This window comes from Ranitomeya imitator, chromosome 5 (assembly GCF_032444005.1).
Source record: "Ranitomeya imitator isolate aRanImi1 chromosome 5, aRanImi1.pri, whole genome shotgun sequence".
NCBI classification, from domain to species: Eukaryota; Metazoa; Chordata; class Amphibia; order Anura; family Dendrobatidae; genus Ranitomeya; species Ranitomeya imitator.
The window spans coordinates 125,033,477-125,060,708 of record NC_091286.1 but is presented as its reverse complement, the minus strand read 5'-3'; the positions used below and the strand labels follow the sequence as shown (position 1 = coordinate 125,060,708).

General features: G+C 43.4%; 1 protein-coding gene across 2 annotated transcripts in view; it reads left to right on the top strand.

The window, feature by feature from the left end:
• Nucleotides 1-27,232, top strand: part of UTRN (utrophin) — a 930,516-nt gene that overhangs the window by 462,457 nt on the left and 440,827 nt on the right. The window lies entirely within an intron of this gene.

Below are 27,232 nucleotides of genomic sequence, written 5' to 3'. Positions count from 1 at the left end.
TCAGAAAATATTACATCTATTTTCTGCAGAACAAACCTGGTGGACCAAAATATTGAGCAAAGGCTATCAATGATAATAGGAATAAAACATTTTCTCTTACCCTGTGAAGATGATGTTGTAGGTGGCAAAACATTGATCAATATCTTTCTGCAAGCACTTCTGTTTGTAGGAGACGTGCTCCCTGTTTTCCATTGATGGGGTGTTAATAGTTAATTTGCGTAATATCAATGGGTCAGAATTCATTGCCTTATGTTGAACTACATTTAAAAAAAAAAATCTGTTGTAATGTCCAATCTTAAATGTTGCTGAGGAATTAGCATAATCCCTACATACAACATATCAGTTACGTGATAGTCGGGGCTGGATGTGAAAATATATAACCATTTCCATTAAAGTGGACTTGTCATGTCACCTGACTTATCTGTTCCTGCAAATGCTTTTTTAATCCATGAAATCACATTTCAAGAGCATCTTTTGTCATAACTGCATGTACTGTTGTTGCTCCTGAATATTTATAAATAAATTGACAACTGGGTGTTGCCATTCAGGGGAGTGCCCTGCCCAGTCAGTACTGATTGGACAATATTACTCACTGCAGGGACAATGTCCCTCCTTTCTTGTCACACCCATTTGTATATTTCTTCACAAAACGTAAAATCTGCCACCCTGATTTTTATGTGTTGTTTTCCAACCACATTGTGTGTGCAGTCATTAAAGGGGTCGTCCACCTTTGGGGACATTATTTTTTCTTACTTAAATGCATTCAATTGGAGCTTAAAATCATTTATGCATTTGGGTTTAATTAACATTTTTGCACCTTTTTCCTTCTATTTCTGCTGTTACACTGTCTATTGCTGGTTGTAGAATGCGTTACTGGGGTCGGCCATATTATTTTTCTTTTATCAGGTGTGTTGGGAACATGATCTTGTGGCAGTTACTATTATAGAGCTAGAACAGGTTCTTATCCCGGTCTCCAGTCCATACAATGGCTGCTGGTGGAGGAGCAGTGACCAAACCTGTCCATCGCTCTCCTCCAGTAGAAAAGCAGATTTCTCATGTGAAGTTTTCAATTGATGATTTTTAGCCCCAATTACATGTATTTAAGTAAGAAAAAAAAATCAACCACAAAGGTGGACAATCCCTTTTACTAGGATTTATGTTGAAATATGTCATTTTCCTTGAAAGTAATGGTCAAAATCACTGAATATTATTCAAACTTCACTACTTTATTTCCCGTGTGTAGTGACTTGTGAGATCCGTATAGAGATGACCAGTGTTATTTTGTCACATTTGATGAGTATGTGGAATCGGTGTAAGCACGTCCTCACAGTGACAGCTAATGATTGAAATCTGGGAGGTAAACTGCATCATTGCTAATGAATCTTGACATTAAAGAGATGTTAATTACCTAATGTCTCATGGTCAAGTGTAGTGCGATACTCTTGATGGTAGGCTGCAGTGACTAATTTGTATCTTCAGCATTTTACCTGTGTGCTAAATATAGAGTAATTACTATGTATATTCTAGTATAAAATTACCCGATGTATACTGCACTGACACCCAACACCCAGGTGGCAGTATGCATGGGTCCTGGCTTAAGCAGAGGTGGGAGAATAAGGGTACCGTCACACAGTGGCATTTTGATCGCTACGACGGCACGATTCGTGACGTTCCAGCGATATAGTTACGATCTCGCAGTGTCTGACACGCTCCTGCGATCAGGGACCCCGCTGAGAATCGTATGTCGTAGCAGATCGTTTGAAACTTTCTTTCGTCGTCTAGTGTCCCGCTGTGGCGGCATGATCGCATGGTGTAACAAAGGTGTGCACGATATTGTATACGATGTGCGCATAGTAACCAACAGCTTCTACATCGCAAATACGTCGTGAAGTTATCGCTCCAGCGTCGTACATTGCAAAGTGTGACCGCAGTCTACGACGCTGGAGCGATATTGGAGCGATTCTGGAGCGTCACGGATCGTGCCGTCGTAGCGACCAAAGTGCCACTGTGACACGGCACCCTAAGGTTAAGTTCCCGCGTTCAGTATTTGCTGCTGCATGTTTTCAAAAAGGCAGCGTCTTACAGTTCCAGCAAAGTGGATGGGATTTATAGAAACCTCCTGCCCACTGTGCTTTTTTTACGCTATATAAACTGACCTGTAACGTTTTTTTTTTACCCTGTGTAAACTGACCTATAGTGATTTTTTTACCCTGTGTAAAGTAACCTGTAGTGCTTTTTTACGCTGTGTAAACTGACCTGTAGTGCTTTTTTTACTCTGTGTAAACTAACCTGTAGTGCTTTTTTTTACTCTGTGTAAACTGACCTGTCGTTCTTTTTTTACCCTGTGTAAGGTAACCTGTAGTGCTTTTTTTACTCTGTGTAAATTGACCTGTAGTGTTTTTTTATTCTGTGTAAACTGACCTATAGTGCTTTTTTTACGCTGTGTAAACTAACCTATAGTGCTTTTTTACTCTGTGTAAACTGACCTGTTGTGCTTTTTTTGCGCTGTGTAAACTGACCTACAGTGCTTTTTTTAGTCTGTGTAAACTGACCTGTCGTGCTTTTTTTACTCTGTAAACTAACCTGTAGTGCTTTTTTTACTCTGTGTAAACTGACCTATAGTGCTTTTTTTACTCTGTGTAAACTGACCTGTCGTGCTTTTTTTACGCTGTGTAAACTGACCTATAGTGCTTTTATACTCTGTGTAAACTGACCTACAGTGCTTTTTTTACGCTGTGTAAACTGACCTATAGTGCTTTTATACTCTGTGTAAACTGACCTACAGTGCTTTTTTTACTCGGTGTAAACTGACCTGAAGTGCTGTTTTTAAGCTGTGTAAACTGACCTATAGTGCTTTTTTACTCTGTGTAAACTGACCTGTAATTTTTTTTATGCTATTTAAACTGACCTATTGACCTATAGTACTTTTTTTTACTCTGTGCAAACTGACCTGTAGTGCTTTTTTTACTCTGTGTAAACTGACCTATAGTGCTTTTTTACTCTGTGTAAACTGACCTGTAGTGCTTTTTTATGCTGTTTAAACTGACCTATTGACCTATAGTGCTTTTTTACTCTATGTACACTGACCTGTAGTGCTTTTTATATGCTGTGTAAACTGACCTGTAGTGCTTTTTATATGCTGTGTAAACTGACCTGTAGTACTTTTTTACTCTGTGTAAACGGACCTATAGTGCTTTTTTACTCTGTGTAAACTGACATGTAGTGCTTTTTTATGCTGTTTAAACTGACCTATTGACCTATAGTGCTTTTTTTACTCTATGTAAACTGACCTGTAGTGCTTTTTATATGCTGTGTAAACTGACTTGTAGTGCTTTTTTATGCTGTGTAAACTGACATGCAGAGCTTTTTTAAAATCTGAAATATGTAAATTCCTCTTGCAGTAGATATGCGTTTTATCTTCAGATGTTACCCAGACTTGAATGAGATGACGAAAATCTGCATATAAAATATTGCATACAAGTTTTTAGTGTATTTCCACAGCGGAAAGGCACAAGAAACACTTGTAGGTTACATGACTTTATTAATAACGCTTTATTAAAGCTAAATAACAGGAAGTATCCAAAACAAAGCAGTGACACACCAAAAGGGGACAAGAACCTCACCTGAAAAAAAAAATAAGAAAAATGCAGTAAAATGCAAGTCCACAAATTTAGGGAATTTTTCTGACTACAAGATGCACCGGACCATAAAACGCACCTAGGTTTTAGAGGAGGAACTTAGAAAAAAATTGAAGCAAAAAATGTGGTAAATTCTGTACTTAATATCCCTTATCCTAGTATATATCGTCCCTCCATCCCCATCCTGGTATGCAGGGCCCCCATCAAAAATACATTAAAAAAACCAAAACATTATACTTAACTTCCTGCGCTCCCTCGCAACGTCTTGTTCCGGTGCCAGCAGCTACTTTATGCTTGCAAGCAGCGCATGGCAGGGACATCATGCACGGCTTAGAAGCGAATGACAGCTGCCAGAATACTCACTGCTCCCCACTCCAGGTCTATGTGCGTGGAGGGCAGTGAGTATTCATTGCTCTTTATTAGCGAGCACAGTATCAGCCACAGGCTTCCTGCAGGTGTCAGGCGTTCAAATGTCCCCGCTTCTAAAGTGAATGAATATTCACTGCATTCTATGCCTATGGGAGTGGAGAGCAGTGAATATTCATTCCCTTTAGTAGCGGGGACACTTGAAAGCCCAGCAGCTGCAGGAAGCCTCTATCTGACACTGTGCTCGCTATTAAAGAGCAATGAATACTCGCTGCCCTCCAGGCACATAGTCCCATCGTGGAGAGTAGTGAGTATTCTGGCAACTGTCCTAGGCTTGTAAGCAGTGCTTGATGTCCCTGCCATGCGCTGCTTGCAAGCATAAAGCAACTGCTGGCACGGAACAACACGCTGTGAGGGAGGACAGGAAGGTAAGTGTAATGACTTTTTTTTTAATGTTTTTCTGATGAAGGCCTGCATACTAGGATGGGGATGGGGCCAATCATACCAGGATAGGATGGCGCCATGCACACCAGGAGGGAGATGAGGGCCCCGCATACCAGGATAAGGATAGCGCCATGCATACGAGGATGCTATTAAAGAGAAATGAATATTCACGGCCCTGCACACCCATCGGCGTGGAATACAGTGAATATTAATTTCTCTTTAACAGCAGACACAGGAGTAAGCCGAAGCCACCGGCTCCTGCCCTTTGTGACCCACAGCTCTGCCGCTCCCCCACCTCCCCACCACAGCCAGAGCAGGTACATCTGGACTATAAAACGCACACCCCATTTTCCTCCTCATTTTTGGAAGAAAAAAGTGCGTCTTTTAGTCCGAAAAATGCAGAAAATCTGCAACATAAAAAACCCCCACCAAATACTCATTATGGGAACGTAGCCTTACTGTCACACTAGACGATGTCGCTAGCGATCCGTGACGTTGCAGCGTCCTCGCTAGCGATATCGTCCAGTGTGACAGGCAGCAGCGATCAGGCCCCTGCTGGGAGATCGCTGGTCGGGGAAGAAAGTCCAGAACTTTATTTCGTCGCTGGACTCCCCGTAGACATCGCTGAATCGGCGTGTGTGACACCGATTCAGCGATGTCTTTGCTGGTAACCAGGGTAAACATCGGGTAACTAAGCGCAGGGCCGCGCTTAGTAACCCGATGTTTACCCTGGTTACCATCCTAAAAGTAAAAAAACAAACAGTACATACTTACCTACAGCCGTCTGTCCTCCAGCGCTGTGCTCTGCACTCCTCCTGCTCTGGCTGTGAGCGTCGGTCAGCCGGAAAGCAGAGCGGTGACGTCACCACTCTGCTTTCTGGCTGCCCGGCGCTCACAGCCAGACCAGAGAAGCAGAGCGCCGAGGACAGACAGCAGAAGGTAAGTATGTAGCGTTTGTTTTTTTTTACTTTTTAGGATGGTAACCAGGGTAAACATCGGGTTACTAAGCGCGGCCCTGCGCTTAGTTACCCGATGTTTACCCTGGTTACCGGGGACCTCGGATCGTTGGTCGCTGGAGAGCTGTCTGTGTGACAGCTCTCCAGCAACCAAACAGCGACGCTGCAGCGATCCGGATCGTTGTCGGTATCGCTGCAGCGTCGCTATGTGTGACGGTACCTTTAGGGTTCGTAATAGAATTTGTACTATTGTTATTATTTTTAGAGCACCAGCGATTGCCTGGTGCTGTGCATGAGAAGGGGTTACATACAGAACACAGATAGTAGGAGAACTGTTCAGTATATTGTTGAGTCCTGCTGATGTCAGTCCTTAAGGTACTGTCACACTAGACGATATCGCTAGCGATCCGTGACGTTGCAGCGTCCTCGCTAGCGATATCGTCCAGTGTGACAGGCAGCAGCGATCAGGCCCCTGCTGGGAGATCGCTGGTCGGGGAAGAAAGTCCAGAACTTTAAGGTACCGTCACACATAGCGACGCTGCAGCGATACCGACAACGATCCGGATCGCTGCAGCGTCGCTGTTTGGTCGCTGGAGAGCTGTCACACAGACAGCTCTCCAGCGACCAACGATCCGAGGTCCCCGGTAACCAGGGTAAACATCGGGTAACTAAGCGCAGGGCAGCGCTTAGTAACCCGATGTTTACCCTGGTTACCATCCTAAAAAGTAAAAAAACAAACGCTACATACTTACCTTCTGCTGTCTGTCCTCGGCGCTCTGCTTCTCTGGTCTGGCTGTGAGCGCCGGGCAGCCAGAAAGCAGAGTGGTGACGTCACCGCTCTGCTTTCCGGCTGACCGACGCTCACAGCCACAGCAGGAGGAGAGCAGAGCGCAGCGCTGGAGGACAGACGGCTGTAGGTAAGTATGTACTGTTTGGTTTTTTACTTTTAGGATGGTAACCAGGGTAAACATCGGGTTACTAAGCGCGGCCCTGCGCTTAGTTACCCGATGTTTACCCTGGTTACCAGCAAAGACATCGCTGAATCGGTGTCACACACGCCGATTCAGCGATGTCTACGGGGAGTCCAGCGACGAAATAAAGTTCTGGACTTTCTTCCCCGACCAGCGATCTCCCAGCAGGGGCCTGATCGCTGCTGCCTGTCACACTGGACGATATCGCTAGCGAGGACGCTGCAACGTCACGAATCACTAGCGATATCGTCTAGTGTGACAGTACCTTTATTTCGTCGCTGGACTCCCCGTAGACATCGCTGGATCGGCGTGTGTGACACCGATTCAGCGATGTCTTTGCTAGTAACCAGGGTAAACATCGGGTAACTAAGCGCAGGGCCGCGCTTAGTAACCCGATGTTTACCCTGGTTACCATCCTAAAAGTAAAAAAACAAACACTACATACTTACCTACAGCTGTCTGTCCTCCAGCGCTGTGCTCTGCTCTCCTCCTGCTCTGGCTGTGAGCGTCGGTCAGCCGGAAAGCAGAGCGGTGACGTCACCGCTCTGCTTTCTGGCTGCCCGGCGCTCACAGCCAGACCAGAGAAGCAGAGCGCCGAGGACAGACAGCAGAAGGTAAGTATGTAGCGTTTGTTTTTTTACTTTTTAGGATGGTAACCAGGGTAAACATCGGGTTACTAAGCGCGGCCCTGCGCTTAGTTACCCGATGTTTACCCTGGTTACCGGGGACCTCGGGATCGTTGGTCGCTGGAGAGCTGTCTGTGTGACAGCTCTCCAGCGACCAAACAGCGACGCTGCAGCGATCCGGATCGTTGTCGGTATCGCTGCAGCGTCGCTATGTGTGACGGTACCTTTAGTTCGCCTGTGGATATGGTAAGACCCCCTGCTGATGGGCTGGTATGTACCCATGAGACTGAATTCCCAGAAGTTACTTTTTACTACCATCATCTGTGGTCCATTCATCCAATTTTATCCTAATTTTATCCAATCAATAGGGTAAATAGAGAATAAGGGCTAATATAGCGATACAAATGTAACATTTTTTAATTTTCTCGCTTGGTGACTTTTGCATTAAGATCTGAAGGCGGTATTGTTATGATTGTGTAATGTCTCAGAAAGTACTAGAATGACTTTATTGTGTGTGATGACAGAGCTATTTGAGTTGAAATTTTCCACTTTATCTAAGGCGCTTTAGTTGCACAGCTAATAATCTTAACACTGAAAGGGGTGAATTAATTATCTTCTGTACCCCAAAAACTGGCATTAAAAATTTACTAAACCTTTCCTATATTATACAAAAGTTTATGGGGCTAATTTATTAAGACGGGCATCTCATACTTCAGACTCAGAAGTGTACATTATGACCATGGGCGTCCTGGACATTACAGCTCAGTCAGGATCTCACTTGGTCTGATATTACTGCAGTGCTACTAGTCATATAAAAATACTATTTTTTTTTAAAGAACCTTTAAAGGGAGTTTGTCACAAGATTGTTGCCAGTTCATCTAAGAGCTTCATAATGTAGAGATGGAGACCCTGATTCCATCTGTGTTTCACTTACTGGACTTCTTGGTGTAGTTTTGATAAAATCATAGTTTTATCAGCAAGGGATTATCAGTAGATGACTAGTAAACCCACTACCATGAATGCTATTCATGAATTCTGTGTAATCACGCCCCCATCACTGATTGGCAGTTATCCGTGTCCACTGTGCATAGGCAGAAAGCTGCCAATCAATGGTGTGGGTTGGGTAATACAGAGCTTAGTGCTCAGAGAATTTGTAGATCTGCAGCAGATAAAACAGTGATTTTATCAAAACTGCAACAAGCAGCCCAGTAAGTGATATATCACTGGAATCAGGTTTCTGCCCCTACATCATGCTGCTCACAGATGGGTGGTAGAAACCGGGTGACAGATTCCTTTTACCATTTCTAAATGACGGCAGTAAATTGTTTCCTACATTTTCTTCATACATCTGCAGAGCTATTTGTAATAATCTTTAGCACACGTGATTATTATATGCAAAGCCCAGGTATTCTGACCACCAGCCAGCATAGATAATTCTGTAATTCTTAGATGTTCCCTGGCTTTTGGCTGCAAATGTCATGTTTAGTTAGGCTGAGCCAATGTTGCCTTAATTTTGAATGTACTGATGGCTTAGCTGTCCCTTGTCCAATCTTATTAACTTGAGAGCATTCGCCGTTTTCTTTTCCCTGGCAAGGATTCATTATGTGAATGTTTTCTGAGTAATTCTGGCTTAACTCGTTGTTCATAGGAACTGATGATTTCCATAAAAAAAAAACGATACCTGTCAATTGCTCCTTCCAAATTCTAGATATAGGTACGGTATATATCTAAAAGTCCGGCTTAAGGTGAATTAGCCATCTAGCTAGGCATGGCTTCAAGTCAATAGGCGTATTGTGGGATTTATGTCTTCCTCATTATACATTACTTGGGGTTTTTCCTTATTATGTTGGGCTCATGCTCATCTGCATATAAATCGGACTAGTGCAATCTCATAAAAAATCAGATTGTACTCTGACTAATGTTGTTCAATGATTCAGTGCTCATCTGCGAGGTTTTTTTTTTTTTTTAGCTAGAATCGGATTGAGAAAAGAAACTCACAGCATTCTACGAGTGACCTCGTATATCGCCATTGCAAGTGGGTGTAACAATAAAATCGCACAGCACACGGACCATTTGTTTGCCATCCAATTTTTATGCACACATCTCAAAAGAAAATCAACATTTGATCCAAGTACAATAAATTCACAGCCCGAACTGTCAGAATAGACTAGACAAAAATGTCAGTGAGATATATAATCAGTGCTTTGCATGTGTAGTTTACTGTACATATATTTAGATAATTATTAAATAAATGGAAAAAATGATGTGGGGTCCCCCTTATTTTTAATAACCAGCTGAGTGAAAGCAGACAGCTGTGAGCTAGTGTTATTATTCTGGGAAGGGGTCAATATCCATGGGGCATCCCAGTCTATTAATAACAGCTCACAGCTATCTGCATAGCCTTTACTGATTCTTAAAAAGGGCAAATGATGTGGGGTCCACCCTAGTTCTGATAACCAGCAAAGGCTAAGCAGACAGCTTTTAATAGGCTGGGAAGGAGCCATGGATATTGGCCACTTCCCAGACTAATTACACCAACTCTCAGCCACCCCAGAAATGGCACATCTATTAGATGCGCCAATTCTGTCTCTTGGCCTCATCTCTTCCCGATTGCTCTGATGCGGTGGCAATCGGGGTAATAGTTTTGGGGTTGATGTCAGCTGTGTAATGTGTGCTAACATCAAGGCCAGGGGTTACTAATGGAGAGGCATCTGTCAGACACCCCCATTACTAAACCCGTAGTCAAAAGAAATAAATACACACACTTACAGAAGTCCTTTAATTGTAAAAAGAACTGCCCTACAATTACAGTCCCCTCATTTACCCATTTATTAGCAACAACAACAAAAAATAATCTATTAGGTCTGCCTTAAATCCATAGCATGTACGTCCCATGACGATCCCCGATTCTGCTGCATCCAGATGCAGTGATGAGTGATGACATCAGTAATGTGACCACTCACCACGGGTGCTGGAACACACTGAGAACCAGCATCAGCGACGAGTGATGACGCTACTAAGGGTACAGCATGTCACAGCTGTCACAGAGGTTACTGTGAGAACCGCCAGCTGTGACCTGCATATCGCATCTCATGCTATACACCAATGTGACCCCTATCTTATGCTAACCACACTCTGTCCTCACTCTGACCACTCTCTGACCACACTCTGATCACACTCTAATCACACTCTGACCACACAATTGCTCACACTCTGTCCTCACTCTGACCACTCTCTGACCACACTCTGACCACACTCTGATCATACTCTGACCACACTCTGACCGCACTGTGACCATACAATTGACCACACTCTGATCACACTCTAATCACACTCTGACCACACTCTGACCACTCTCTGACCACACTCTAATCACACTCTCACCACACTCTGACCATACTCTGACCATACTCTGACCACACTCTGATCACACTCTAATCACACTCTGACCGCACAATTGCTCACACTCTGCTCACACTCTGATCATACTCTGACCACTCTCTGACCACACTCTGACCACACTCTGATCATACTCTGACCACACTCTGACCGCACTGTGACCATACAATTGACCACACTCTGATCACACTCTCACCATACTCTGACCACACTCTGACCACACTCTGATCACACTCTGATCACACTCTAATCACACTCTGACCGCACAATTGCTCACACTCTGCTCACACTCTGACCACACTCTGACCACACTCTGACAATACAATTGACCACAATCTGACCACACTCTAAGCAGAGTTTGAACAGAGTGTGATCTGATTTTCTCGGACGTGGAGAGAATAAATAAAAGCTTCTACACCTTCTCTATATTGTCAGTTCTTGAAAATTAGACTGCACTCTGATGTCATGCAGTCCAATTTTTTCCATGGACCCATAGAGCTGAATGGGTGAGTGCCATCTGATTCTTAGATGCAAATCATGGGCACTGCGATTTTTTTTTTTTCTCCTGGTACCGAATTGGTCTGAGTAAAAAATCGGACACGTTGAGAGCCCCATAGAATAACATAGGGGCGAGTGCTAACTGTCCAAGTTATACGATCGTCTGCATTAACCCTAAAAAAGAATGAATAGTAAGGAAATGTTAATATTCCAAAATAGTTTCCGGCTTCATTTACTTCTTGAATTACGGTACTCAATATTCTCCCAAAAAGTCCATCCCAGGCTCTCCTAATCAGTCATTGCCATAGTACAACAGTAAAAGCCTGCTTCTCTTTCAATAAATGAGGATTTCTTGTGTTTTTTCAGTTCTTACTTTCCCAGCAGGTGGCACTGTTATTTAGCAATGAGGAATCTGATTCTAATGGTGGCAGCATATGTAAGCAATATGACAGGCTCCATCGTGCCCACTCTTTTTGCATTGAACGTGTTATTCAAAGGACCCTTTTACCCAAAAATATCCTCCAGACATAAACAGATCAGTCTAAAATGAATAATTTTTAACATTCACTTCTCACAGTATTTTTCACCTCACCTCATTTACTTTTCTCTTTTCTGTGCTCCCCTTCTGTCTTGTGCTCTATGTATCAGTAGTGTCTTGCTAGAAAGAACTCTGGAGCATACCACCGATGCCAATGAAAGTTTTCTATTTTTTTTCATATGCATTTATATTACACACTTAATTCATTATTAGAAACTGAAATATAACTTGTCATATGCCCAAACACTATATGGTCAATCTGCGGGTTAATAGCAATACAAAGCTGTCTGGGCACCATACTGAATCTGTGTCTACCGAGAGAAAATCAAAGAAGCACTCCAATCAAAGCTTTTATCCTCTAAATATATTGCAGTGATCATATTATATGGTGCTATTTACTTACAATTGCTCATTTTGCCTTTCTACCCAGATAATTCTTCTGTTTTCCATTAGGACATCATGTCATTAAAAACTGACTAGCTGAATCCTTCTAAACTTTATGTATAAATAGGAGGTGACTTTCTCGGCACAAATCATGAGTCACTGCAAAAGTCTATGGCGGGGGAGGAGGGAACGGCTTGTTCAGGGGTTTAAAAGGGGAATGATAAACGCAAGGACAAGAGACTTCCTGATTCTACATAGAGCAGAGAAAAGAGAATAATTAGCTGGGTAGAAAGGCAAAATGAGCAATTGTGAGTACAGTGTTATATAATATGATGACTGCAATATATTAAGAGGATAAAAACTTCGGAGTGAGCGCTTCTTTAACTTTATTCCTGGGAGCTGCTGACTTTCACTCATACAGGCATGAAGAAGCAGCTGCAATTACCGCTTAATACACTGTAAGCACACCCCAACATTTTGTTTTTCAGCTCCCTCTGTAGCAGAACTGTGCAGAGCGAGCTCTCCGTCAAAGTGCTGGATTGTGCTTACAGTCGCCTCTCGCTGTGTAGTGAGCAGTGACTGTAGCCGCTTGGGGTTGGGCCTCTAAGACTGAAAGCCAGCGGCTCCCGGGAGGAACAAAGTTCATTTTCGGTAAGGTGGTCAAACATCATTCTAACACAATTAACCGGCAGATTAACCTTATATCTGCTTGTTATTAGCGTTTGGGGACATGAAAGGTATGCTAGACATTACGGGGGTCCTCCTTTACTGGACAACCCCTTATGAATACTCCGTGTGCAGCCTAACATAGAAAAAGACACATGTATCTGTTGTGGTTCTCCGATATCGGTACTGTGTTATCTGACTACACTGCAGACTTCTGCTCCGATGGCATACTGAAAGCTGCAGTGACCACCAGGCACAGCGCCAACATTAGAGGAACCGCGCCATTACAGGAAGTAAGTATACAGGGTTTTTTATTTTCGGCTGCACAGTCACATTTTACAGAAACACTGAACAGAAGTATTGCTTTGAATGCAGTCTATCGATAGACAGCGGCTGAGCTTAGTGTGAGGCTGGTCATGGACATTAAATTTGGTTGCTGACCCATTTGTAGTTACTAGAAAATTTGGACAGCATCACAAATTGGACAATGTGTTTGTTTGGTTTTACACCTTTTGTCAGCCTTTGATAGGTGGCAAAGGGCTTCTGTGTGGTTCATAATGTAGAACATTCACTAAGCTGGATGTTGGAGTATTGGAGATATTGGGGATGATAGTTGGTGACCGCATCTTCCAGATGTGCCTTTTCTGGGGTGGCTGGGGGCAGACGTTTTTAGCCAGGGGGGTCCGATGACCATGGTCCCTCTCATGGCTATTAATATTTGACCTCAGTCACTGGCTTTACCACTCTGGCGGAGAAAATTGCGCGGGAGCCCACGCCAGTTTTTTCCGCGATTTAACCCTTTATTCTAACAGCTAGAGTCCCCAAATTTTGCACATACACACTTCTAACATTAATAGTGAGGAATATGTAAAAAAAAAATAAGGGATATGAAAAGGTTTACTGCATGTAAACCATGTCTCATATCATGTCAGGTTTGGCAAAAGCCAAACAATTGAATTGGCAAAAGCCGACAATTGAATTACCGTCTTTTCTGCTATCTAGCGCTGTATTAAATAAATATATATATACTAGATTGTGGCCCGATTCTAACGCATCGGGTTTTCTAGAATATGCATGTCCCCGTAGTATATGGACAATGATGATTCCAGAATTCGTGGCAGACTGTTCCCGTCGCTGATTGGTCGAGGCAACCTTTATGACATCATCGTCGCCATGGCAACCATTATGACATCATCGTCGCTGTGCCCGTTGCTGATTGGTCGAGGCCTGGCGGCCTCGACCAATCAGACGCGGGATGTCTACGTCCTTTATGACATCATCGTCGCTGTGCCCGTTTCTGATTGGTCGAGGCCGCCAGGCTAGACTGTGGCCCGATTCTAACGCATCAGGTATTCTAGAATATGCATGTCCCCGTAGTATATGGACAATGATGATTCCAGAATTCGCGGCAGACTGTGCCCATCGCTGATTGGTCGAGGCAACCTTTATAACATCATCGTCGCCATGGCAACCATTATGACATCTACGTCGATACTGTGCCCGTTGCTGATTGGTCGAGGCCTGGCGGCCTCGACCAATCAGACGCGGGATATCTACGTCCTTTATGACATCATCGTCGCTGTGCCCGTCGCTGATTGGTCGAGGCCTGGCGGCCTCGACCAATCAGAGAGCCAGGATTTCCAGGACAGACAGACGGAAAAACCGTTAGACAATTATATATATATAGATATATATATCTATATATATATATGTGTGTGTGTCTCACTGATATATATATATATATATATATACAGTGGGGCAAAAAAGTATTTAGTCAGTCAGCAATAGTGCAAGCTCCACCACTTAAAAAGATGAGAGGCGTCTGTAATTTACATCATAGGTAGACCTCAACTATGGGAGACAAACTGAGAAAAAAAAATCCAGAAAATCACATTGTCTGTTTTTTTAACATTTAATTTGCATATTATGGTGGAAAATAAGTATTTGGTCAGAAACAAAATTTCATCTCAATACTTTGTAATATATCCTTTGTTGGCAATGACAGAGGTCAAACGTTTTCTGTAAGTCTTCACAAGGTTGCCACACACTGTTGTTGGTATGTTGGCCCATTCCTCCATGCAGATCTCCTCTAGAGCAGTGATGTTTTTGGCTTTTCGCTTGGCAACACGGACTTTCAACTCCCTCCAAAGGTTTTCTATAGGGTTGAGATCTGGAGACTGGCTAGGCCACTCCAGGACCTTGAAATGCTTCTTACGAAGCCACTCCTTCGTTGCCCTGGCGGTGTGCTTTGGATCATTGTCATGTTGAAAGATCCAGCCACGTTTCATCTTCAATGCCCTTGCTGATGGAAGGAGGTTTGCACTCAAAATCTCACGATACATGGCCCCATTCATTCTTTCATGTACCTGGATCAGTCGTCCTGGCCCCTTTGCAGAGAAACAGCCCCAAAGCATGATGTTTCCACCACCATGCTTTACAGTAGGTATGGTGTTTGATGGATGCAACTCAGTATTCTTTTTCCTCCAAACACGACAAGTTGTGTTTCTACCAAACAGTTCCAGTTTGGTTTCATCAGACCATAGGACATTCTCCCAAAACTCCTCTGGATCATCCAAATGCTCTCTAGCAAACTTCAGATGGGCCCGGACATGTACTGGCTTAAGCAGTGGGACACGTCTGGCACTGCAGGATCTGAGTCCATGGTGGCATAGTGTGTTACTTATGGTAGGCCTTTTTACATTGGTCCCAGCTCTCTGCAGTTCATTCACTAGGTCCCCCCGCGTGGTTCTGGGATTTTTGCTCACCGTTCTTGTGATCATTCTGACCCCACGGGGTGGGATTTTGCGTGGAGCCCCAGATCGAGGGAGATTGACAGTGGTCTTGTATGTCTTCCATTTTCTAATTATTGCTCCCACTGTTGATTTCTTCACTCCAAACTGGTTGGCTATTGCAGATTCAGTCTTCCCAGCCTGGTGCAGGGCTACAATTTTGTTTCTGGTGTCCTTTGACAGCTCTTTGGTCTTCACCATAGTGGAGTTTGGAGTCAGACTGTTTGAGGGTGTGCACAGGTGTCTTTTTATACTGATAACAAGTTTAAACAGGTGCCATTACTACAGCTAATGAGTGGAGGAAAGAGGAGACTCTTAAAGAAGAAGTTACAGGTCTGTGACAGCCAGAAATCTTGATTGTTTGTTTCTGACCAAATACTTATTTTTCCACCATAATATGCAAATAAAATGTTAAAAAAACAGACAATGTGATTTTCTGGATTTTTTTTCTCAGTTTGTCTCCCATAGTTGAGGTCTACCTATGATGTAAATTACAGACGCCTCTCATCTTTTTAAGTGGTGGAACTTGCACTATTGCTGACTGACTAAATACTTTTTTGCCCCACTGTATATATATATATAGACTGTATATATGTTTTAACAAATATTTGAGCCCAAGGGTCCATTGTATGTCCGTTTTGCAAGCCGGCGAGAAAATCTCGCATTACGGATGCCATACGGATTACATACGGAGGATACCATGCGCAAAATACGCTGACACACCCTGCCTACGGATGACATACAGATCACTATTTTGGGAACACTTCTACGTATTACGGCCGTAAAAAACGGACTGTATTTTCATACGCCTAGTGTGAAGCCGGCCTAATAGAATCTGTAACCTGACATTTTATGTTCTGACAATCAGTTTTACATTGACCAAGGGCTTATTCAGATGTCATATTTTTCACATATGAGATGAGTTTCATCAGTTATTTTCATCAGACTTGAGTTTATGGTCCGATTTTCTCACGTGTAAAAAAAAAAAGTTTCTCCAACTTCCCGATCTGAGGCTATGTGCACACGCCGTTGATTACTCTGCAGATTTTTTCCGGACTGATTTTTGGTAAATCCGCACTGCGGAATTACCGTGAATTTACAGCAATTTTTTCTTTTATTTGCGGTTTTTGTGCGGATTTCACCTGTGGTTTTTCACCTGCGGATTCCTATTATGGAGCAGGAGTAAACCGCTGTGGAATCCGCACAAAGGATTGACATGCTGCGGAAAATACAACACTACGTTTCCGTGTGGTATTTTCCGCAGCATGTGCACTGCGGATTTTGTTTTCCATAGGTTTACATGGTACTGTACAACGCATGGAAAGCTGCTGCGAATCTGCAGCGGCCAATCCGCCGTGGATTCGCAGCAAAATCCACAGCGTGTGCACATAGCCTGACAATCTGTGAAAATTAGAGTGCACTCGGGTGGCATCTGAGTGATGTCCGATTGTTTTCACTGACCCTTAGACTCTCCAATCTCAGACATTTCTTTGCAATTGAAAAATCACGGGAGTGCACCATTCACTTTCATAGGTACAAGTGCTACCCATGAAAAACAAATATCGCACTCGTAGGCAAAAGAAACAGATTTCTGACAGATTTGAGCTATTTTCACGTGTAGAAGGTTAATTCAGGAGGCAGGAGTAGAGGAAGAAGTGGCTCATAAGTGAAGAAAGAATCAGAATTCTCGGGTGAGATATATGATTACGTTATAGATTTAGGGATAATTTATTGAAGCAATTGTGAGAATGTAAGATTATTGCTAATCGTGCAGACAAGGAGGTTTAGCAGATTCTCGGATATAGCTGTGCCATGATATCCGCCCCACATCTTGGGAGCTCTCCGGTGGGTCATGCTTGGGACATCTGATTGCTAATGGACTGTCAGCGCTTCACCATGTACAGACCCCGCTGACGTCCTGAACAAATCTGATTTGAATGCTGAGCGAAATCCGCAATCCGTGATGCCTTTTCATTGCCAGTCGGGTGTTATGTTAACATGGATTATATAACTCGGGAAGAAATATGATTATTATTTCACCAGACGATGGCTTGGAGAACAGAAACATAGCAGTTTTGCCATCAGTTCTTTTAGGGCTCATTTCCACTTGTGATAGACAAATCGGTCCGTAATCTGGACCGATAAAAGGGATGAAAAGTATGCGTTTGTCATGCAATTGTGTTGCGAGTTCAATACGATTTTGTAATCGCACCATCCGTTTTACATCCGTATGCAATCCGTTTTTTTTTTCTCTGCAACTATTTTTATACAGTCATTTACAGGACTATTTACAGTGTTCTATGACACAGAATGGTAAGGTATCCGTAAAAAACGGATGGAATACGGATGTTCCGTATGCCATGCGTTTTTTTTATCGCACCCATTGACTTGCATTGGCGAGTCTCGTCCGAGACTCGCAGCAAATCGCAGCATGCTGCGATTTTTTTCTCAGTCCGATTTCGGCTGAGAAAAAAAAATCGCAAATGAAAAGACACCTATTGAATAACATTGGTCCGAGTGCAATCCGATTTTTTTATCGGATTGCACTCGTCCGTTTTACTCGCAAGTGGAAATGAGCCCTTAGCGTAATGACATTCATCCAGTGTTTGTGATTCCATGCTACGTTTTATTTCTGCTCTTGTTTACACACAATCTTTATTTGTGGGATCTTGCATTTAGAGAACCTTGTTTAGGAGGAGCCCTTTATGTAGCTGTTAAATAATGTGTCGTGTAAAGCATCAGGAGGGGGTTAATATTGCAAAGTGGGGCACGAAGGTAAAAGTCCCTCAGTGTCTTCCCTTGCATGCGGTGTGTTGTGCTCCTCCTGTCTTGGGGCTGCATGTGAATAATTAGAATTAGTCCGGCATGTCTCAGGACTCTTCCATACGTTCCTGCCAGCCTGCTATTCACTCATGTGGAGCTGCATTCAGTCAGAGGCTAGCTGAAGGAGAGAGCACATCTTTCAGGAGAAGGGTGCAAGCATCTCCTCTTCTCTCTGCCCTTGGGTCCAAAGCCTCGGCTTGGAATTCTCTACAATTGTAGATCCATCATCTCTGCACCGGGGACTCCTCAGCGTGTCACTGTCCCAATGTTCCCAATCCTAGGCACATCCTATAGAATGGGACGCACACGGATAAGCGAGCATCTGGATGAGGCAGCCTGCCTCCGCTGTTTGCACTAGCTGCCGTTCCCGGAGCTGGCTTGTAAGGATTTCATTCCAGGAAATTAAACTTAGGAGATGCAATCCTCTCCCGTCTTCTCCAGCAGTGTGGGCTTTGGTCTCCTTAAAGCGATTTTTTTATATATATATATATATATATATATATTTGGAAGCGAGCATGCTCAGACAGCTGGCAAATGGTTGTCCAGTGACCATGAGGGGATGATTGCCGCTTTTCATTTATAATGCAAATTCTGAGGTGCCTCCAGAAGTGTTGCAAACTTAAAATGATGGCTGTGGTGAGAACATCTCTGCAGAAAGTTGTTGTTTTGTTGCATCACTTGCAAAGGATGGCAGTCTCTTCTCCAAGGTACCAGAAACTCTGCAAGGTAAGTTACTTAAAGGGGGTGTCCATTTTACTATGACTTCACTGCTGGGAAAAAAGCACTAAACTTGTGGGTAAGTTCATACAGGTTGGCTGTATGGAATGGGTACAGTATTGATAACGGCGGCAGAGCTGAGTTTGTCAGATTGTGATTTGGTGTAATTCATTGTAATATTTGTGGGTTTACATAAGAATAGAGTTCAGATTGTATGCATTTTTGCTTACATATTCCCATTATGTTCCACAACACTTTGCAGACATTATTGGCCCTGTCCATATTGGGGCTCACAATCTAAATTCCCTCAGTATATCTGTGGAGCATTGGAGGAAACGGAGGAAACCCACGCCAACACGGGGAGAACATACAAACTCCTTTTCTACTACTTTATTCTACGTCAGTGAGCCATCACATAACATGTAGCCCAGTCCTCAAGTCACAGGAGTTACATGTGAGCTGCAATACCTTTGTATATATTGTGAGTGTCCTGATTATTTAACTAGATACCAAGTTTGTAGACTAAGAAAATTGCAGCAGTGTATCATTTGGGCGTGGGGTCTTTTAGTCATTTACTTTACTGGCAGTTAATGTCTGTTCTGCCCTATTTCTACTTACCGTAAATTGGTTTTCTGGTCTACACAGTTTATCACCTGTCCACTACAGCTCTGGCAAAAATTAAGAGACCTCCACATCAAAACCCTGTCATGGGCAGCCCAATCTCCAGACCTGAACCCCATTGACAACCTCTGGACTGTAATCAAGAGGAAGATGGATAGTCACAAGCCATCAAACAAAGAAGAACTGCTTACATTTTTGTGCCAGAAGCAGTGGAAAGACTGGTGGAAAGCATGCCAAGAAGCATAAAAGCTGCGATTAAAAATCATGGTTATTCCACCAACTATTAATTTCTGAACTCTTCCTGAGCTAAAACATTAGTATTGTTGTTTCTAAATTATTATGAACTTTTTTTCTTTGTATTATTTGAGGTCTGAAAGCACTGTTTTTTTTCTTTTTTTTTAATTTGGACCATTTCTCCTTTTCAGAAAAAAAACCAAAATGTATTGCTTGGAAATTCGGAGACATGTTGTCAGAACTTTATAGAATAAAAGACAATTTACATTTTACTCAAAAATATACCTATAAAGAGAAAAATCAGACAAACTGAACATTTTGTCTCCTAGCGAAAAGCCCAACATATGATCACTGAGTGATCCCTTCAACTCTAGCTATATAAACCAATAGAGAACAACAGAAGGTACACATATGTTACCAATATATAAATTTACTAAATACCCATATTTCAAATACATATACAGCGATATGAAAAAAGCTATAACATACAAACATATAAACATGACAATACCCTATACCTAGGGGAGCAAATAGGATCGGCTATGTACAATAGAAAAACCGATGGGGCCACATGACCACCCGACACAAAACACCACGTCTGTGGGTAGAGCAAAAATAGCAGAAAAATATGATAATAACTCCCAGGGATAATATATTACTTAACAATGGGTATTTGTGGTACAAATATATTGGGACCCACACACAATATAGCACATATAAAAAAAATATAACAGTGTCCACAAGGGACAAGTGTGGGTAAGTCCAACCAACATTTCGTAGTGGTCTCTTAATTTTTGCCAGAGCTGTAGATGAGTAATAGCTATGAGATCGGTGTTGATCCACCACAGGGACCCCTGTTTATCGACATAATACTGGATGTTTTTCTCCCACTCGCCTACAGCCGCGAAACTACATCCAGGACAACTTGAATGGAGACCAGTGCCCGGCTAGCTTCATCATTGCCATAGATTCTGAATGGAGCACAGTACTCAGCTAGCTTCATCATTGCCATAGATTCTGAATGGAGCAAAATGCCCGGCTAGCTTCATCATTGCCATAGATTCTGAATGGAGCACAGTGCTTGGCTAGCTTCATTATTGCCATAGATTGTGAATGGAGCACAGTGCCCGTCTAGCTTCATCATTGCCTTAGATTGTGAATGGAGAACAGTGCCCAGCTAGCTTCATCATTGCCATAGATTCTGAATGGAGCACAGTGCTTGGGTAGCTTCATCATTGCCTTAGATTGTGAATGGAGCACAGTGCCCGGCTAGCTTCATCATTGCCTTAGATTCTGAATGGAGCACAGTGCTCGGCTAGCTTCATTATTGCCATAGATTCTGAATGGAGCACAGTGCTCGGCTATCTTCATCATTGCCATAGACTCTGAATGGAGCACATTTCTCGGCTAGCTTCATCTTTGTCATAGACTCTGAATGGAGCACAGTGCTCGACTAGCTTCATTATTGCCATAGATTCTGAATGGAGCACAGTGCTAGGCTAGCTTCATCATTGCCATAGACTCTGAATAGAGCACAGTGGTTGGCTAGCTTCATTATTGCCATAGACTCTGAATGGAGCACAGTTCTTGGCTAGCTTCATCATTGCCATAGACTCTGAATGGAGCACAGTGCTCGGCTAGCTTCATCATTGCCATAGATTCTGAATGAAGCACAGTGCTTGGCTAGCTTCATCATTGCCATAGACTCTGAATAGAGCACAGTGGTTGGCTAGCTTCATTATTGCCATAGACTCTGAATGGAGCACAGTTCTTGGCTAGCTTCATCATTGCCATAGACTCTGAATGGAGCACAGTGCTCGGCTAGCTTCATCATTGCCATAGATTCTGAATGGAGCCCAGTGCTTGGCTGGTTTCATCATTGCCATAGATTCTGAATAGAGCACAGTGCTTGGCTAGCTTCATCATTGCCATAGATTCTGAATGGAGCACAGTGCTCGGCTAGCTTCATCATTGCCATAGATTCTGAATGGAGCACAGTTCTTGGCTAGCTTCATCATTGCCATAGACTCTGAATGGAGCACAGTGCTCGGCTAGCTTCATCATTGCCATAGATTCTGAATGGAGCCCAGTGCTCGGCTAGTTTCATCATTGCCATAGATTCTGAATAGAGCACAGTGCTTGGCTAGCTTCATCATTGCCATAGATTCTGAATGGAGCACAGTGCTCGGCTAGCTTCATCATTGCCATAGATTCTGAATGGAGCACAGTGTTTGGCTAGCTTCATCGTTGCCATAGATTCTGAATGGAGCACAGTGCTCGGCTAGCTTCATCATTGCCATAGATTCTGAATGGAGCCCAGTGCTTGGCTAGCTTCATCATTGTCATAGTTTCTGAATGGAGCACAGTGCTTGTCTAGCTTCATCATTGCCATAGATTCTGAATGGAGCACAGTGCTTGGCTAGCTTCATCATTGCCATAGATTCTGAATAGATTCTGAATGTAGACCAGTGCTCGTCTAGCTTCATCATTGCCATAGATCCTGAATGGAGCACAGTGCTCGGCTAGCTTCATCATTGCCATAGATTCTGAATGGAGCCCAGTGCTTGGCTAGCTTCATCATTGCCATAGATTCTGAATGGAGCACAGTTCTTGGCTAGCTTCATCATTGCCATAGACTCTGAATGGAGCACAGTGCTCGGCTAGCTTCATCATTGCCATAGATTCTGAATGGAGCCCAGTGCTTGGCTAGTTTCATCATTGCCATAGATTCTGAATAGAGCACAGTGCTTGGCTAGCTTCATCATTGCCATAGATTCTGAATGGAGCACAGTGCTCGGCTAGCTTCATCATTGCCATAGATTCTGAATGGAGCACAGTGTTTGGCTAGCTTCATCATTGCCATAGATTCTGAATGGAGCACAGTTCTTGGCTAGCTTCATCATTGCCATAGACTCTGAATGGAGCACAGTGCTCGGCTAGCTTCATCATTGCCATAGATTCTGAATGGAGCCCAGTGCTTGGCTAGTTTCATCATTGCCATAGATTCTGAATAGAGCACAGTGCTTGGCTAGCTTCATCATTGCCATAGATTCTGAATGGAGCACAGTGCTCGGCTAGCTTCATCATTGCCATAGATTCTGAATGGAGCACAGTGTTTGGCTAGCTTCATCGTTGCCATAGATTCTGAATGGAGCACAGTGCTCGGCTAGCTTCATCATTGCCATAGATTCTGAATGGAGCACAGTGCTTGGCTAGCTTCATCATTGCCATAGATTCTGAATAGATTCTGAATGTAGACCAGTGCTCGTCTAGCTTCATCATTGCCATAGATCCTGAATGGAGCACAGTGCTCGGCTAGCTTCATCATTGCCATAGATTCTGAATGGAGCCCAGTGCTTGGCTAGCTTCATCATTGTCATAGTTTCTGAATGGAGCACAGTGCTTGTCTAGCTTCATCATTGCCATAGATTCTGAATGGAGCACAGTGCTTGTCTAGCTTCATCATTGCCATAGATTCTGAATGGAGCACAGTGCTTGGCTAGCTTCATCATTATCATAGATTCTGAATGGAGCACAGTGCTCGGCTAGCTTCATCATTGCCATAGATTCTGAATGGAGCACAGTGCTCGGCTAGCTTCATCATTGCCATAAATTCTGAATGGAGCACAATGCTTGGCTAGCTTCATCTTTGCCATAGATTCTGAATGGAGCACAGTGCTCGGCTAGCTTCATCATTGCCATAGATTCTGAATGGAGCACAGTGCTTGGCTAGCTTCATCTTTGCCATAGATTCTGAATGGAGCACAGTGCTCGCCTAGCTTCATCATTGCCATAGATTCTGAATGGAGCACAGTGCTCGGCTAGCTTCATCATTGCCATAGATTCTGAAAGGAGCACAGTGCTCGGCTAGCTTCATCATTGCTATAGATTCTGAATGGAGCACAGTGCTCAGCTAGCTTCATCATTGCCAAAGATTCTGAATGGAGCACAGTGCTCGGCTAGCTTCATCATTGCCATAGATTCTGAATGGAGCACAGTGCTCGGCTAGCTTCATCATTGCCATAGATTCTGAATGGAGACCAGTGCTCGGCTAGCTTCATCTTTGCCATAGATTCTGAATGGAGACCAGTGCTTGGCTAGCTTCATCATTGCCATAGATTCTGAATAGATTCTGAATGTAGACCAGTGCTCGTCTAGCTTCATCATTGCCATAGATCCTGAATGGAGCACAGTGCTCGGCTAGCTTCATCATTGCCATAGATTCTGAATGGAGCACAGTACTCGGCTAGCTTCATCTTTGCCATAGATTCTGAATGGAGCACAGTACTCGGCTAGCTTCATCTTTGCCATAGATTCTGAATGGAGCACAGTGCTCGGCTAGCTTCATCATTGCCATAGATTCTGAATGGAGCACAGTACTCGGCTAGCTTCATCTTTGCCATAGATTCTGAATGGAGCACAGTGCTCGGCTAGCTTCATCTTTGCCATAGATTCTGAATGGAGCACAGTGCTTGGCTAGCTTCATCATTGCCATAGATTCTGAATGGAGCACAATGCTCGGCTAGCTTCATCATTGCCATAGATCCTGAATGGAGCACAGTGCTCGGCTAGCTTCATCATTGCCATAGATTCTGAATGGAGCACAGTGCTCGGCTAGCTTCATCATTGCCATAGATTCTGAATGGAGCACAGTGCTCGGCTAGCTTCATCATTGGCATAGATTCTGAATGGAGCACAGTACTCGGCTAGCTTCATCTTTGCCATAGATTCTGAATGGAGCACAGTGCTCGGCTAGCTTCATCATTGGCATAGATTCTGAATGGAGCACAGTGCTCGGCTAGCTTCATCATTGCCATAGATTCTGAATGGAGCACAGTACTCGGCTAGCTTCATCTTTGCCATAGATTCTGAATGGAGCACAGTGCTCGGCTAGCTTCATCATTGCCATAGATTCTGAATGGAGCACAGTGCTCGGCTAGCTTCATCATTGCCATAGATTCTGAATGGAGCACAGTGCTCGGCTAGCTTCATCTTTGCCATAGATTCTGAATGGAGCACAGTACTCGGCTAGCTTCATCTTTGCCATAGATTCTGAATGGAGCACAGTGCTCGGCTAGCTTCATCATTGCCATAGATTCTGAATGGAGCACAGTACTCGGCTAGCTTCATCTTTGCCATAGATTCTGAATGGAGCACAGTGCTCGGCTAGCTTCATCTTTGCCATAGATTCTGAATGGAGCACAGTGCTTGGCTAGCTTCATCATTGCCATAGATTCTGAATGGAGCACAATGCTCGGCTAGCTTCATCATTGCCATAGATCCTGAATGGAGCACAGTGCTCGGCTAGCTTCATCATTGCCATAGATTCTGAATGGAGCACAGTGCTCGGCTAGCTTCATCATTGCCATAGATTCTGAATGGAGCACAGTGCTCGGCTAGCTTCATCATTGGCATAGATTCTGAATGGAGCACAGTACTCGGCTAGCTTCATCTTTGCCATAGATTCTGAATGGAGCACAGTACTCGGCTAGCTTCATCTTTGCCATAGATTCTGAATGGAGCACAGTGCTCGGCTAGCTTCATCATTGCCATAGATTCTGAATGGAGCACAGTACTTGGCTAGCTTCATCTTTGCCATAGATTCTGAATGGAGCACAGTGCTCGGCTAGCTTCATCTTTGCCATAGATTCTGAATGGAGCACAGTGCTTGGCTAGCTTCATCATTGCCATAGATTCTGAATGGAGCACAATGCTCGGCTAGCTTCATCATTGCCATAGATCCTGAATGGAGCACAGTGCTCGGCTAGCTTCATCATTGCCATAGATTCTGAATGGAGCACAGTGCTCGGCTAGCTTCATCATTGCCATAGATTCTGAATGGAGCACAGTGCTCGGCTAGCTTCATCATTGCCATAGATTCTGAATGGAGCACAGTGCTCGGCTAGCTTCATCTTTGCCATAGATTCTGAATGGAGCACAGTACTCGGCTAGCTTCATCTTTGCCATAGATTCTGAATGGAGCACAGTGCTCGGCTAGTTTCATCATTGCCATAGATTCTGAATGGAGCACAGTACTCGGCTAGCTTCATCTTTGCCATAGATTCTGAATGGAGCACAGTGCTCGGCTAGCTTCATCTTTGCCATAGATTCTGAATGGAGCACAGTGCTTGGCTAGCTTCATCATTGCCATAGATTCTGAATGGAGCACAATGCTCGGCTAGCTTCATCATTGCCATAGATCCTGAATGGAGCACAGTGCTCGGCTAGCTTCATCATTGCCATAGATTCTGAATGGAGCACAGTGCTCGGCTAGCTTCATCATTGCCATAGATTCTGAATAGAGCACAGTACTCGGCTAGCTTCATCTTTGCCATAGATTCTGAATGGAGCACAGTGCTCGGCTAGCTTCATCTTTGCCATAGATTCTGAATGGAGCACAGTGCTTGGCTAGCTTCATCATTGCCATAGATTCTGAATGGAGCACAATGCTCGGCTAGCTTCATCATTGCCATAGATTCTGAATGGAGCACAGTACTCGGCTAGCTTCATCATTGCCATAAATTCTGAATGGAGCACAGTGCTCGGCTAGCTTCATCATTGGCATAGACCTTAGTGGAGCATACGCACATGACTTGCCACCATTGAACTCCTCTTTGGCACAGTCTTGCAACTAGAGGGTAATTAGTAAACAAGTTCCCTATTCTGGTGATCAGAACGTGTCCCAATGTTGTACCCACAGAAATGTAATAATTATCACCTATGTAGTGGGTATGTAATCATTTCTGAACACCAGAATGCCCCTTTAATACTCACAAACTGAGTGGTGCTCATTCATTATAGGAATTTTGAGTAAGTTTAGATAATGTTTAGATCTGGATGTAAGCGTGTGCCAGATATAGGAGAATCACATTCCCAGGCATTGCTTCCTTCAGATGATGAAGAGACTTATTTCTGATTGATATTGTATGGAAATGAGAGCTATATTTGTCTGTGAATCCTGGGTCTATGTGACTCATGCATATGCACATGAACTTTTCTGCAGTGGGATAATACATTCTGCATTAGATGGATGATTTCATACAATTATAGATCTGACTATTTGTAGTGGATTATTACTGTGCGCAGTTGTGAGTGGTTACGGAAGAGACTTTCCATTTGCTTGGCATGGGACCTTATTACAGTTATTATTCTTACATGCCATCTTTATAGAACCACATTATGTATCAGTTTGTGCTCTTCTCAGTATGTGGCTAGATAAGAATACATATTAGCAAAGATTAGATACCCTCCCCCCTTCTCTTCTTTCAGCCAATATACTTCACATTAGCAGAAAAAGATTTGTTACTTTGTTTCTGCTCCTGTCACAAGAGATGGTTAGGTCGTAGATCGTTATGTATTAGAATCAGCTCACTTCCTGGAGTTTATTAATCTGTTTTATGTATTGTAATGCCACATGTTGAGTGTTATTGTTTTTTTATTGATGTGTTTGGTGATTTTTTTTATCCATTTTTAGAGATTGCTACTTATATGAGCATGGAACTTTTATTTCCGCTTGTCAGTAAGGTGATGGGTATGAGTCAGAAGCGTGTCCTAGGATTCTG